The sequence below is a fragment of the Heterodontus francisci genome, chromosome 26 (assembly GCF_036365525.1).
Source record: "Heterodontus francisci isolate sHetFra1 chromosome 26, sHetFra1.hap1, whole genome shotgun sequence".
In the NCBI taxonomy this organism is placed as follows: domain Eukaryota; kingdom Metazoa; phylum Chordata; class Chondrichthyes; order Heterodontiformes; family Heterodontidae; genus Heterodontus; species Heterodontus francisci.
This window is the reverse complement of record NC_090396.1, coordinates 65320773-65335498: the sequence shown is the minus strand read 5'-3', so window position 1 is coordinate 65335498 and position 14726 is coordinate 65320773. Positions and strand designations below refer to the sequence as shown.

Sequence of the window (14726 nt, the reverse complement as noted above, 5' to 3'; positions counted from 1 at the left end):
AATAAAGCCAAGGATCCCACATGCAGTGATCCAAACCATGTCACAGTCACAGCTAATGTATAAAACGCCAGCTCCAAGCTAAACATGAAACTTTACTCCAAGTTAAATATTTAAGGAAACGATTCCTCACGATGCAGTTCAGAAAACAGTAAATCAGTGTCAGACTTCACCTGTAGGGAGAACAGCATGAGTCTGACCACTCCTTAATGAAATCTATCTTTTCGTTTGCTGCTTTCTGTCTTGTTGTTTTGACCTTGTCACCGAGTCGATGATCAAATGGGCTGTGTAGGCACAATTCCCCATTCAAGTTTAAATCTCAGCTTCTAATGGGTTTCTGGTGAGTTTCGCTACTGAACAGGCGAAGAATACACTTTCGATCTCATTCTGTCCTTCACTGTCCTGGCTGAGCCACAGGTTAAGACTGTCCCAGCTCCACCTGGCTCCTACCTCCATCTCAGAAGAGCACCGTGTACACTGGAGTGACATTTCCATTGTCCAGTAGCAAGTTGTTGTTGTAAACACATCCCATTAGGAATATAGAAATAGAAAGACTTGTACTTATATAGCACCTTTCATGACCTCGAGACATCCCAAAGCACATTACAGCCAGCCAACTACTTTTGTAGTGTAGTCACTGTTGTAATGCAGGGCACCCAGCAGCCAATTTACACACAGCAAGCTCCCACAAACAACAGTGAGATAAATAACCAGACCATCTGTTTTAGTGATATTGGCTGAGCTTTAATTATTGGCCAGAACATCCAGGAAAATTCCTCTGCTGTCTTCAAATAATGCCATTGGATCTTTTACACCCACCTAAGAGGACAAGCAGGGCCTCAGCTTAATGTCTGATCTGAAAGCCGGTGCCACTGACAGTGCAGCCCTCCTTCAGTACTGCACTGGGAGTATTGGCCTAGATTCCAGGCTCAAAGTCCTTGCAGTGGGTTTTGAAACCACAATCTTCTCACTTAGGCCATCGTACCATTATAGCTAGCAGAAAGAGATTTTCATCTGTATAGACTGGGCTGAGTTCAAACCCAGGTTCCAGAAGTGAAAGGGATATTGAAAATCTATCACACAAAGGTAAATACAGCTGAGGAGGACTAGTTCACTTTTCCAAAACAAACATTTAGTTCCATATTCACATCTAGCTGTTTATCCAATGATTCCCCCATCAACAAGAACTTGCATTTATATAGTGTCTTTAACATAATAAAACATCCCACGGATTGTCTTTGTGTGAAGTGCTTCCTGACATCAGTCCAGAATTTGCCTTTCAGCAGTTTGCACCCCTGTTCCTCTTTGTCTTTAAATCAAGCTTTAAATTAAAATAGTGCTTTAGATTAACCTTTACTATTCTACTATTACCTTATATACCTCTATCAAGATTTATTAATCAAGTTTAAACAGTAGTTATATTTAAACTTGTTTTCTGCTTGGCATTTGCTTCATATTTAACTTTACAGATCTGTTTTGCTGATCTTTTATGCTGATGTGTGTTTATTAAATATTACAGGTACTCAACAATGAACTGTTTAATACTGAGCTCATTCCATAAATGCTGCAGACCTTTCGGAGTACTAGGGGTCTTCCTCATCAATGTTTTATTCACAGTTACCTATTCGGTTCACACAATGTGAACTCCATATAAATCAGCAAAATAGATTTGAAAAAATCCTTTGAAGTACCAACCAAACAGAAAGATAGGAAAAGATAGGATATTAAATTGCAGGTGGTAATATTGATCAGATTTAACCTGGGAGTGTTCAATAGGCAGTGCAGTGGACTCTGCATTTAAACTGCACTATACCCAACACCAAGTGTTTGCTTCAGCAGCTGTAGTCTGCTTCGAACTCTGATCTGAGATTGTTCTGAAGTTGCCAGAGGATGAAATATGTGAAGAAATTCCACTGAACAGCACCGACATCAATCATGCTGACAGGCACAAAGATTCTGAACAACACCAAATACAGCAGCACAAGGTGACACCAGCTTTATACTCTCTGATCTTTATTTAACGCAATGATAGAAGTACGATTGGAAGAGAGAAAGTTGAATTTTGCAATGTTTTTTGGCAGTCGCCTGAATGGTGAAGTTACTGATTGAGAAATGTTGGCTTTAGTCCTGTACGGAGTCCTGGCCAGTGCTTTCATCCTGTAGAGAAAACAAAGGGGTTTCAGACTGAGTTACGCACTTTTCCTTTCATCTCATCACTCACCTAGTGCCGTTTACATCAAACATTAAACTCTTGTTTATTTATAGAAATGGCACAGAATGATGGAAGAAATTAGACATAAGGCGAATGCTGACACCTTAGACTTCCAGCTGTTGGTAGCCGGTCATTCAGTGGGGTTTGCTGTGGCCAAGGACGGCTGACTATGCCATCACCATATTGTCGTATATCGTGTTGCTCAATGAGGTAGTTTCTTGGCTGTTGTTGCTCATCTCACAAGGGTTCAATCCTGCACTCCCCAGTCACCCAGTGGTTATCCTTTTGGGGTAAGGAGACAAACGGGGGTCTCCATGAGGTGAAGGTAGCCTCTGAGATGGTACATCTAAATGATGGAGCCAAGTTAACCCTCTGTGGTAGAGTCAGTAACCCATTACCAGAATTGGGCCAGTCCACAGTACTCTAGGGCATCGTAAAGATGAACCAGCCAGCTAGTTCTCTAATGGAACCTGGAGGGGAGACATGTCACTCATCCCATCGGCTCCACTTATTCCTGCAAACCAGTAGGATGATCCTATTTGGACAAACAGCAGGAATCTTAGCCTTGTTAAATTTGCCTAGAACCTTGGTTAGACCACACGCTTGGAGCACTGTGCATAGTTCTGGTCTCTGTATTACTAAAGACTATCAAGACGCTGCAGAAGATGCAAAAAAGATTTACAAGGATTATACCAGAACTGAAAGGTTGGGAAAGATTGAACAGGCTTTTCTCAAGAAAAGAGAAGGCTGGTGGGTGACCCAATGAAGGTCTTTTAAGATTATGAAAGGCATGGATAAAATAGGCATAGGGAAGATGTGTCAGCCTTGGCTCAGTTGTAGCACTCACACCTTGGAGTCAGAAGATTGTGCGTTTTCTTCTCAAACTGTTGCAGTCCTTGTGGTGAAGGTGCTCCCACAGTGCTGTTGGGAGGCAGATCCAGGATAGTGAGCCAGCACCAATGAAGGAATGGGCAATGGACATCCAACTCGGGATGGTGCATGACTGGGAGGTCAGGGTGTTGCGACAACCTTGCTGCTCTTGTCTTCTTGGTGGTGGAGGTCACAGGGTCGGGGAAATACTGTTGGAATAGCCTTGGCGAGTTGTGTCTGTTGGTCGCACATACTGCAGGCATTGTGTGCTGACCATTGAGGAAAGGGTTAAAGTGATAGATGACTATTGAAGGTAGAATTTAATCTGAGGTATGCTGTTGGATTTTTATTGCATTTGATCTATCCAAGCATCCCATAATTATGAGGATGAGCCATCAACAAGCAGGTTTAAATGGAAGATAAATGATACATCTCAAGCTTTATATCATATTTGTGTGTGGGAATATAACCAGATAACCTGCTCATTTTCCCCATTGTACACACTGTGACTAAAGTACCTATTCACTGTGACAGATTAGAGCAACCAATTTTCAATTACTAACCTGCAGCAATGTTGACGAAAACCTCCTATTTAAAGTGTGGCAATAATAATATCAGCAGTTAGCTGCTCGAAATGTAATTTATTTGACTGAGTTACAAATGTTCAGGCTCCGGGCAGGTACCGATGGTGTTGGTTCCATGCGTCACATTCAGTAATTGAATTCTCCCACATGGCTGGGCAAATCGTATGGTAAATATATGTGTGAGGATACATCTGAGTGAAAGCTTTTTGCCATCAGGAGCTTGTTTCAGTACATGTGTCAGAGAGTTTGAGGAAGGATTTAACTGCATCTGTATATTATACATAATGTACAGCACAGAAACAGGCCATTCAGCCCAGCTGCTTCATGCTGGTGTTTATGCTCCACATCAGCCTCCTCCCACTCTACTTCATTTCTCCCTATCCTTCTATTCCTTTCTCCCTCATCGAGCTTCCCCTGAAATGCGTCTATGCTATTCGTCTCCCTGTAGTGGCAAGTTCCACACTCTATCCACACTCTGGATAACGAAGTTTCTCAGAATCTTTATTGGATTGATTAGTGACAATCTTGTATTAATCGTCCCTAGTTCTGGATTTCCCCACAAGTGGCAACTTGCATTTATATAGCTCCTTTCACCTCCACGGGACGTCCCAAAGCACTTTATAACCAACGACGTACTTTTTGAAGTGTAGTCACTGCTATAATGAGGAAACACGGCAGCCAATTTGGACACAGAAAGCTCCAGCAAATGAAATAGTTCCTTGGGATCTTTTACATCGACGTGAGAGGGCAGACAGGGCATCAGTTTAACGTCTTATCCCCAGAAGGCAAAATCTACAACAGTGCAGCACTCCCTCAGTACGGCACTGGAGTGTCAGCTTGGATTATGTACTTAGGTCTCTTGGAGTAGGACTTGAAACTATGAGTTACTGACTCGGTGATAACAGCACTATCTACCGAGTCACAGCTAACACTCAGGGCAAGAAATGTGGACCTGACTTCGTCACCCAATCCCGAGGACAAAAAAACAGAAACATTGCACACAGAAACAACCTGTTACTGGGGACAGAAACAGCCTGTTACTGGGGACAGAAACAACCTGTTACTGGAGACAGAAACAGCCTGTTACTGGGACAGAAACAACCTGTTACTGGGGACAGATTACAGCCTGTTACTGGGACAGAAACAACCTGTTACTGGGGACAGATTACAGCCTGTTACTGGGGACAGAAACAACCTGTTACTGGGGACAGAAACAACCTGTTACTGGGGACAGAAACAACCTGTTACTGGGGACAGATACAGCCTGTTACTGGGGACAGATTACAGCCTGTTACTGGGGACAGATTACAGCCTGTTACTGGGGACAGAAACAACCTGTTACTGGGGACAGAAACAACCTGTTACTGGGGACAGATACAGCCTGTTACTGGGGACAGAAACAACCTGTTACTGGGGACAGATACAGCCTGTTACTGGGGACAGAAACAACCTGTTACTGGGGACAGATTACAGCCTGTTACTGGGGACAGAAACAACGTGTTACTGGGGACAGAAACAGCCTGTTACTGGGGACAGAAACAACCTGTTACTGGAGACAGAAACAGCCTGTTACTGGGGACAGAAACAACCTGTTACTGGGGACAGATTACAGCCTGTTACTGGGGACAGAAACAACCTGTTACTGGGGACAGAAACAACCTGTTACTGGGGACAGATTACAGCCTGTTACTGGGGACAGAAACAGCCTGTTACTGGGGACAGAAACAACCTGTTACTGGGGACAGATTACAGCCTGTTACTGGGGACAGAAACAACCTGTTACTGGGGACAGAAACAACCTGTTACTGGGGACAGATTACAGCCTGTTACTGGGGACAGAAACAACCTGTTACTGGGGACAGATACAGCCTGTTACTGGGGACAGATACAGCCTGTTACTGGGGACAGATTACAGCCTGTTACTGGGGACAGAAACAACCTGTTACTGGGGACAGATACAGCCTGTTACTGGGGACAGATTACAGCCTGTTACTGGGGACAGATTACAGCCTGTTACTGGGGACAGAAACAGCCTGTTACTGGGGACAGAAACAACCTGTTACTGGAGACAGAAACAACCTGTTACTGGGGACAGAAACAGCCTGTTACTGGAGACAGAAACAACCTGTTACTGGAGACAGAAACAACCTGTTACTGGGGACAGAAACAGCCTGTTACTGGGGACAGAAACAACCTGTTACTGGAGACAGAAACAACCTGTTACTGGAGACAGAAACAACCTGTTACTGGGGACAGATTACAGCCTGTTACTGGGGACAGATACAGCCTGTTACTGGGGACAGATTACAGCCTGTTACTGGGGACAGATTACAGCCTGTTACTGGGGACAGAAACAGCCTGTTACTGGAGACAGAAACAACCTGTTACTGGGGACAGATTACAGCCTGTTACTGGGGACAGATACAGCCTGTTACTGGGGACAGATTACAGCCTGTTACTGGGGACAGATTACAGCCTGTTACTGGGGACAGAAACAACCTGTTACTGGGGACAGAAACAACCTGTTACTGGGGACAGATTACAGCCTGTTACTGGGGACAGATTACAGCCTGTTACTGGGGACAGAAACAGCCTGTTACTGGGGACAGAAACAACCTGTTACTGGAGACAGAAACAACCTGTTACTGGGGACAGATTACAGCCTGTTACTGGGGACAGATACAGCCTGTTACTGGGGACAGATTACAGCCTGTTACTGGGGACAGATTACAGCCTGTTACTGGGGACAGAAACAACCTGTTACTGGGGACAGAAACAACCTGTTACTGGGGACAGATACAGCCTGTTACTGGGGACAGATTACAGCCTGTTACTGGGGACAGATTACAGCCTGTTACTGGGGACAGAAACAGCCTGTTACTGGGGACAGAAACAACCTGTTACTGGAGACAGAAACAACCTGTTACTGGAGACAGAAACAACCTGTTACTGGGGACAGATTACAGCCTGTTACTGGGGACAGATTACAGCCTGTTACTGGGGACAGAAACAACCTGTTACTGGGGACAGAAACAACCTGTTACTGGGGACAGATTACAGCCTGTTACTGGGGACAGATTACAGCCTGTTACTGGGGACAGAAACAACCTGTTACTGGAGACAGAAACAACCTGTTACTGGGGACAGATTACAGCCTGTTACTGGGGACAGAAACAACCTGTTACTGGAGACAGAAACAACCTGTTACTGGGGACAGATTACAGCCTGTTACTGGGGACAGATTACAGCCTGTTACTGGGGACAGAAACAACCTGTTACTGGAGACAGAAACAACCTGTTACTGGGGACAGATTACAGCCTGTTACTGGGGACAGATACAGCCTGTTACTGGGGACAGATTACAGCCTGTTACTGGGGACAGATTACAGCCTGTTACTGGGGACAGATTACAGCCTGTTACTGGGGACAGATTACAGCCTGTTACTGGGGACAGAAACAACCTGTTACTGGGGACAGAAACAACCTGTTACTGGGGACAGATACAGCCTGTTACTGGGGACAGATTACAGCCTGTTACTGGGGACAGATACAGCCTGTTACTGGGGACAGATACAGCCTGTTACTGGGGACAGATTACAGCCTGTTACTGGGGACAGAAACAGCCTGTTACTGGGGACAGAAACAGCCTGTTACTGGGGACAGATTACAGCCTGTTACTGGGGACAGATACAGCCTGTTACTGGGGACAGATACAGCCTGTTACTGGGGACAGATTACAGCCTGTTACTGGGGACAGAAACAGCCTGTTACTGGGGACAGAAACAGCCTGTTACTGGAGACAGAAACAACCTGTTAATAGGGACAGATTACAGCCTGTTACTGGGGACAGATTACAGCCTGTTACTGGGGACAGATTACAGCCTGTTACTGGGGACAGATTACAGCCTGTTACTGGGGACAGATTACAGCCTGTTACTGGAGACAGAAACAACCTGTTAATAGGGACAGATTACAGCCTGTTACTGGGGACAGATACAGCCTGTTACTGGGGACAGAAACAACCTGTTACTGGGGACAGAAACAACCTGTTACTGGAGACAGAAACAACCTGTTACTGGGGACAGAAACAGCCTGTTACTGGAGACAGAAACAACCTGTTACTGGAGACAGAAACAACCTGTTACTGGGGACAGATTACAGCCTGTTACTGGGGACAGATACAGCCTGTTACTGGGGACAGATTACAGCCTGTTACTGGGGACAGAAACAACCTGTTACTGGGGACAGAAACAACCTGTTACTGGAGACAGAAACAACCTGTTACTGGGGACAGAAACAGCCTGTTACTGGAGACAGAAACAACCTGTTACTGGAGACAGAAACAACCTGTTACTGGGGACAGATTACAGCCTGTTACTGGGGACAGATTACAGCCTGTTACTGGGGACAGATACAGCCTGTTACTGGGGACAGAAACAACCTGTTACTGGGGACAGAAACAACCTGTTACTGGAGACAGAAACAACCTGTTACTGGGGACAGATTACAGCCTGTTACTGGGGACAGATACAGCCTGTTACTGGGGACAGATTACAGCCTGTTACTGGGGACAGAAACAGCCTGTTACTGGGGACAGAAACAACCTGTTACTGGGGACAGAAACAACCTGTTAATAGGGACAGAAACAACCTGTTACTGGGGACAGATACAGCCTGTTACTGGGGACAGAAACAACCTGTTAATAGGGACAGAAACAACCTGTTACTGGGGACAGATACAGCCTGTTACTGGGGACAGAAACAACCTGTTAATAGGGACAGAAACAACCTGTTACTGGGGACAGATACAGCCTGTTACTGGGGACAGATACAACCTGTTAATAGGGACAGAAACAACCTGTTACTGGGGACAGATACAGCCTGTTACTGGGGACAGAAACAACCTGTTAATAGGGACAGAAACAACCTGTTACTGGGGACAGATACAGCCTGTTACTGGGGACAGAAACAACCTGTTAATAGGGACAGAAACAACCTGTTACTGGGGACAGATACAACCTGTTAATAGGGACAGAAACAACCTGTTACTGGGGACAGATACAGCCTGTTACTGGGGACAGAAACAACCTGTTAATAGGGACAGAAACAACCTGTTACTGGGGACAGATACAGCCTGTTACTGGGGACAGAAACAACCTGTTACTAGGGACAGAAACAACCTGTTACTGGGGACAGATACAGCCTGTTACTGGGGACAGAAACAACCTGTTACTGGGGACAGAAACAACCTGTTACTGGGGACAGAAACAACCTGTTAATAGGGACAGAAACAACCTGTTACTGGGGACAGAAACAACCTGTTAATAGGGACAGAAACAACCTGTTACTGGGGACAGATACAGCCTGTTACTGGGGACAGAAACAACCTGTTAATAGGGACAGAAACAACCTGTTACTGGGGACAGATACAGCCTGTTACTGGGGACAGAAACAACCTGTTACTAGGGACAGAAACAACCTGTTACTGGGGACAGAAACAGCCTGTTACTGGGGACAGATAAAGCCTGTTGATAGGGACAGTAACAACCTGTTACTGGGGACAGATACAGCCTGTTACTGGGGACAGAAACTACCTGTTACTCGGGACAGATACAGCCTGTTACTGGGGACAGAAACAACCTGTTAATAGGGACAGAAACAACCTGTTACTGGGGACAGATACAGCCTGTTACTGGGGACAGAAACAACCTGTTAATATGGACAGAAACAACCTGTTACTGGGGACAGATACAGCCTGTTACTGGGGACAGAAACAACCTGTTACTAGGGACAGAAACAACCTGTTACTGGGGACAGATAAAGCCTGTTGATAGGGACAGTAACAACCTGTTACTGGGGACAGATAAAGCCTGTTGATAGGGACAGTAACAACCTGTTACTGGGGACAGATACAGCCTGTTACTAGGGACAGAAACAACCTGTTACTGGGGACAGATAAAGCCTGTTGATAGGGACAGTAACAACCTGTTACTGGGGACAGATACAGCCTGTTACTGGGGACAGAAACAACCTGTTACTAGGGACAGAAACAACCTGTTACTGGGGACAGAAACAGCCTGTTACTGGGGACCGATAAAGCCTGTTGATAGGGACAGTAACAACCTGTTACTGGGGACAGATACAGCCTGTTACTGGGGACAGAAACAACCTGTTACTAGGGACAGAAACAACCTGTTACTGGGGACAGAAACAGCCTGTTACTGGGGACAGAAACAACCTGTTACTGGGGACAGATACAGCCTGTTACTGGAGACAGATACAGTCTGTTGGTAGGGACATAATCAGCCTGTTATTGGGGACAGTGTCTACCTATGTAGTCAAGGTTTTTCTATTTATTGTGGAGGATGTCATGGTGATTTTGCCGAGCAATCGTAATTCTGGCAAGTGGAAGTTGGTTCCCACCAATTTTGCCACCCACTTCCAGGTCAGGTACTGCACAACCACCAGCAGAATAAAGCTCCACTTACTGAGCCCCTACAATGTCCTGTGATTTAGTGGGTAACACCCTTACTTCAGGGACAGAAGGTTGTGGGGGTGGAATCCCCCTCCAGAAACCTGAGCTAAACACTCCAGTACCAGTACTGAGGAAGTGCTGAACTGTTGGAGGTGCTGTCTTTTGGCCGAGACATTAGAGTTTGGCCCTGTCTGCCCTCTTAGGTATTTATAAAAGGACCAGTAGCATTCTTCAAAGAAGAGTAGGGATGTCCAATAGGTATTCCTCAACAGCATCAGTAAAATAAGTTGCAGTTTGTGGGAGCTTGCTGTGCACAAATTGACTGCCACATTTCCTGAATTCTAACAGTGGTTACACTTCAGAGGTACCTCATTGCCTGTAAAGCACTTTGGGATATCCTGAGGTTGTGAAAGGCGCTATATAAATGCAAGCCCTTATTTAGATTAAGCCTCCCTTAGTCCTTGTGGGTCAGCTTCACATCTATGTGATGTCATTTCAGTATAATTCCATTACTAATGGAAACTGCACAGATACAGAAACAGGTTGTCTCAGGGTAATCTCTCAGATGAATAGCTAATATAATATCTCCTTTTGCTCCAATTTAAAAAGAACTTAGTTTGTCACTTCCATCAATTTTCAGAATGATCTCATTCTTAAGTGAAAGATCTGTCTTTACCCCTCATGTGACAGGACATAAGCAGATGGGTCCTAGTCACATCCTGGATATATTAAGAGGGGACATTAAACGTTGAAACGACAAATTACAATGCCTCTTTGATCTCAATGTGAATTGCAGTCATGTCTGCATTTCTCTATTTTAATTTTCTGTTCTATTTATTGTCATCGCTCCTGCAAACTTTCCTCTCTTATTCTTCAGCTGCACACACATCTTCCCTCCTCCGTGGGCTCTAATTATGTTGGAGTCAAAGTAGAATCAGAGAATTATACAGCACAGGAGGCCATTTGGCCCACCGTGCCCATGCTAGCTGTCGGAAAGAGCTACCGGTTAGTCCCACTGCACCCACCTCTCCGCACCCCGCACTTACCCCACAGCCCTGTAAATGTTTCCTTTTCTTCAAAGATGAATCCCATTCGCTGTTAAATCTTCCTCCACCCGCACTTTTCGGCAGCACATTCCAGATCATCACAACTCACTGCGTAAAAAAATGTCCCTCATCTTCCCCTCCTGACTTATTTTCCAATTATCTTAAATCTGTGTCCTCTGGTTACTGTCCCTCCTGCCAGTAGAAACAGTTTCTCCCTATCTATTCCATCAAAACCCCTCATAATTTTGAGCCCCACTATCAATTCTCTTCTTAACCCTTTCTGCTGTAAGGAGACAGTCTCTCCACAAAACTAAATTTGTGACCATCTGTCCCTAACAGCACTGTGGATGTACCTACCCCACATGGACTGCAGCGGTTCAAGAAGGCAGCTCACCACCACCTTCTCAAGGGCAATTAGGGATGGGCAATAAATGCTGGCCTGGCCAGCGACACCCACATCCCATGAAACAAATAAAAAAAAATGTCCCATAATTTAACTAATTCTTTCTCAGTGCCTCGGAACTACACTGGGACCCTGTTATAAAACCATCCACAGGGTCCATATCTCGAGACCGCATTATTTCATAGCTGGCATTTAGCACTCAGTCATGATCCCGCCAGGTCCAGGGCCAATATCATGTGCATATTCCCACAGTTTTCAGTCCTTGTGCTCCAAAATAAATGAATAAAGCAGCTGCTGTGTAAAATCAACCAAATAATTAAAGAGCTGTTTTTAATTTGCCTTTTATAAAGTGGGTCAGTGTTGATACTGGGCAAAGGCTTGTGGTTGCATTTGCTGAATGAGAACTTTGGGGTCCAAGACAGAGCCGCATTATTCCAGGTGCAGCGCTATAGCAGACCGTGTTATAGCGGGATGCCAGTGTATGCAACTCCTTCGTACTCTCCACTTTCCCTTCCTCTTGCAAGCCAATGGGCTTTCAGAACTCCAGCTTGGCATCACCAATCCAGCAGTTTCTAATTTACCTCATCATCATTCTGACTTTCTTCAAACTTGGGCGTGTGCTACTCCACGGGCCCCGACCATAGCTCTAGCTCTAGACTCTTCATTGAAGAAGAACATATACAAACCTTGTGCTGATCTATCTCAGTGGGTAGCATCGCCTCTCAAACAATAGATTGTAGATTCATAGTCCCACTCCAGAGACCTAAGCAGATATTCTAACCTGCTCCCAGTACATAGAAACATAGAAAATAGGAGCAGGAGTAGGCCATTCAGCCCTTCGAGCCTGCTCCACCATTCATTATGATCATGGCTGATCATCCAACTCAGTAACCTGTTCCAGCTTGCGCCCCATACCCTTTGATCCCTTTAGACCCAAGAGCTATATCTAACTCCTCCTTGAAAACATTCAATGTTTTGGCATCAACTGCTTTCTGAGGTAGCGAATTCCACAGGCTCACCTCACACCGGCCCTTTGAAAATTACAAACTGTCCTTGAGGCATCAGCACCCGAGATGACCTCCGGGACTGCAATTTTGAGTGGTACCACACACCAACTGCACATTGCCGTTTTAGTACATCTCACCACTGAGCTGCAGTGCCCGCAGAGTCATGTGTGTGGAGTCAACGGCACCATGCGGAATCCTGCTCTCCTGGCAAAGTTACATGCTCACTCTGAATGCTTCTCTTTGTTCAGAGAGAACACAATGAACTCCCCTCTCCTGACATAAAAAGCCTCTGTCACCTCTCCGATACAGCAATGAACAATGAGCAATAAATATGTTGCTTCTTGTAGTCTAGAAGGATCCGAATGTGAGGAAATTCAGGGCCACGGTCACCTTCGCAGCTACTGGTAATATCGTCCTTTCCCTGTTCTGAGGCTCCAGGTCTGGTTCAAAGAGGTGGCAGAGTTCCCTGAGCATCTCCCTCGTGAATCACTGCCGACGCACACATAGCTCCTGGCTTAGGTACAGCTGAAAGAAGTGCTCCTTGAAGACCCCCAGTGTTCAGAACCCTGCCCACCCCCACCCCCCCCCCCCCACCCCCCAAAAAATGATTCTTATTTTATTTTGCGGAGCAATAAGATTTTAGAAAGAGCAAGGTTCAACAGAAGGGTTCAGAAACCTGGCGAACAGTTGATTCTTTCCCCTTGCGGAGGGATGTGAATTCGGAGACCTTAAAGCAGAAATGATAAGAGACTGCATTGTAGTAGGTATTGCTGATGAGTCCTTATCAGATCTATTGCAGTTTAAAGAGGACCTCACCCTGGACAAAGCAATTCAGCTGGTGAGACAAGCAAAGGTCCAGAAGAAGAACAGATCAATCCTGAGAGGTGAAGAAATATCTTGGTTCAGGAAACCTCTAGCAACCATACAGTTTCTTAACCAGAGGACTGTAAAAGAGGCACCAAGATGAAAGGAACACTGCGGCGTGGGTGGGGGGTAGGGGGTCGGGTGGGGTGGGGAGCTTAAGATGCCATTAAACCCGGCCAGCAATGTGGCACCAAAAGTAAACACAGACATGAGTGCAAACAAAGCCGAATGCTTCTACTGCAAGAAAATAGGGCATTTCGTTAAAACGTGTCAGACAAAAATATCTAAACCCACAGGTGCAAAAGAAAAATCATTCAAGAATAGAGTTTTTAATAACGTTAAACAACCTTCTTCAGAAGAGCAACCAATACACTTTCTTGGAGAGATCAATGATCCTAGTCAGGCATTTTGGTCTGCAGATATATATGTCAACGGGCATATCACTAATTTTAAAATTCAACAGCAGAGTGAGTGTAACGGTCTTATCAGACAAACAGCCGTGGTTATCAACACATTTTCTGCAACCAACAGAAATCCAATTACATGGCCCAGGAGGGGTTAAACTCGAAGTAAAGGGGAAACTGCTGACAACACTCCAGGACAAGGGAAAGCAAATATCAGAAACTTCGTATGTCCTAAAGATCCAGGAGTTCTCTCTTTTAAGTCGAAGAGCTTGTATTGAGTTTCATCTTCTTAAGAAAATAGAAGTTAAGAACCAGAATCCAGGAGTCACTTCGAAGAGGAATTCCCAAAATTGTTTACCAGTCTAGGCAGACTGAAGACTGAATTACATTGCTGAAAGATGGTAAACCATTAGGTCTTTTTACACCGAGGAAGGTTTCACATCCACTAATGAAGCAAGTCCAACATCAATTAGAAGACATGACCAGGGTAGCAGTCATTTCTCCTGTTACTGAACCTACAGAACGGTGTTCCAGAATGGTTCCAGTTCCTAAACCTAACAGTGATCTTTGCATTTGTGTAGACTTAACTCAACTTAATAAGGCTGTAGCAATGAGAAGTGCATCTGATGTCCTCAGGGGATGAAAGCTTGGCAAAGTTATTCAAAAGTTCAGTGTTCACGAAACCTGATTTGAATCAAGGTTATTGACGACCTTCATTACTCCCTTTGGAAGATTTTGTTTGAACCATCTACCATTCGGTATCACATCAGCACCGGAGATATTCCAGAGAACTATGTCAAATATTCTACAGGGCCTTGAAGATGCAATATGCCATGTGGACGACAGTTCATGGAGAGTCCATAGG

At 45.1% G+C, this 14726-nt stretch overlaps 1 long non-coding RNA gene across 2 annotated transcripts in view; it reads left to right on the top strand.

Annotated features, from left to right (window-relative positions):
- The first annotated feature begins 1701 nt into the window (after positions 1 to 1701).
- LOC137384575 (uncharacterized) overlaps positions 1702 to 14726 on the top strand; it is a 58038-nt gene continuing 45013 nt past the window's right edge. For both annotated transcript variants that reach the window (XR_010977617.1, XR_010977618.1), the window contains exon 1: positions 1702 to 1982. This is a non-coding gene — a long non-coding RNA (uncharacterized lncRNA). The remainder of the gene's footprint in view (positions 1983 to 14726) is intronic.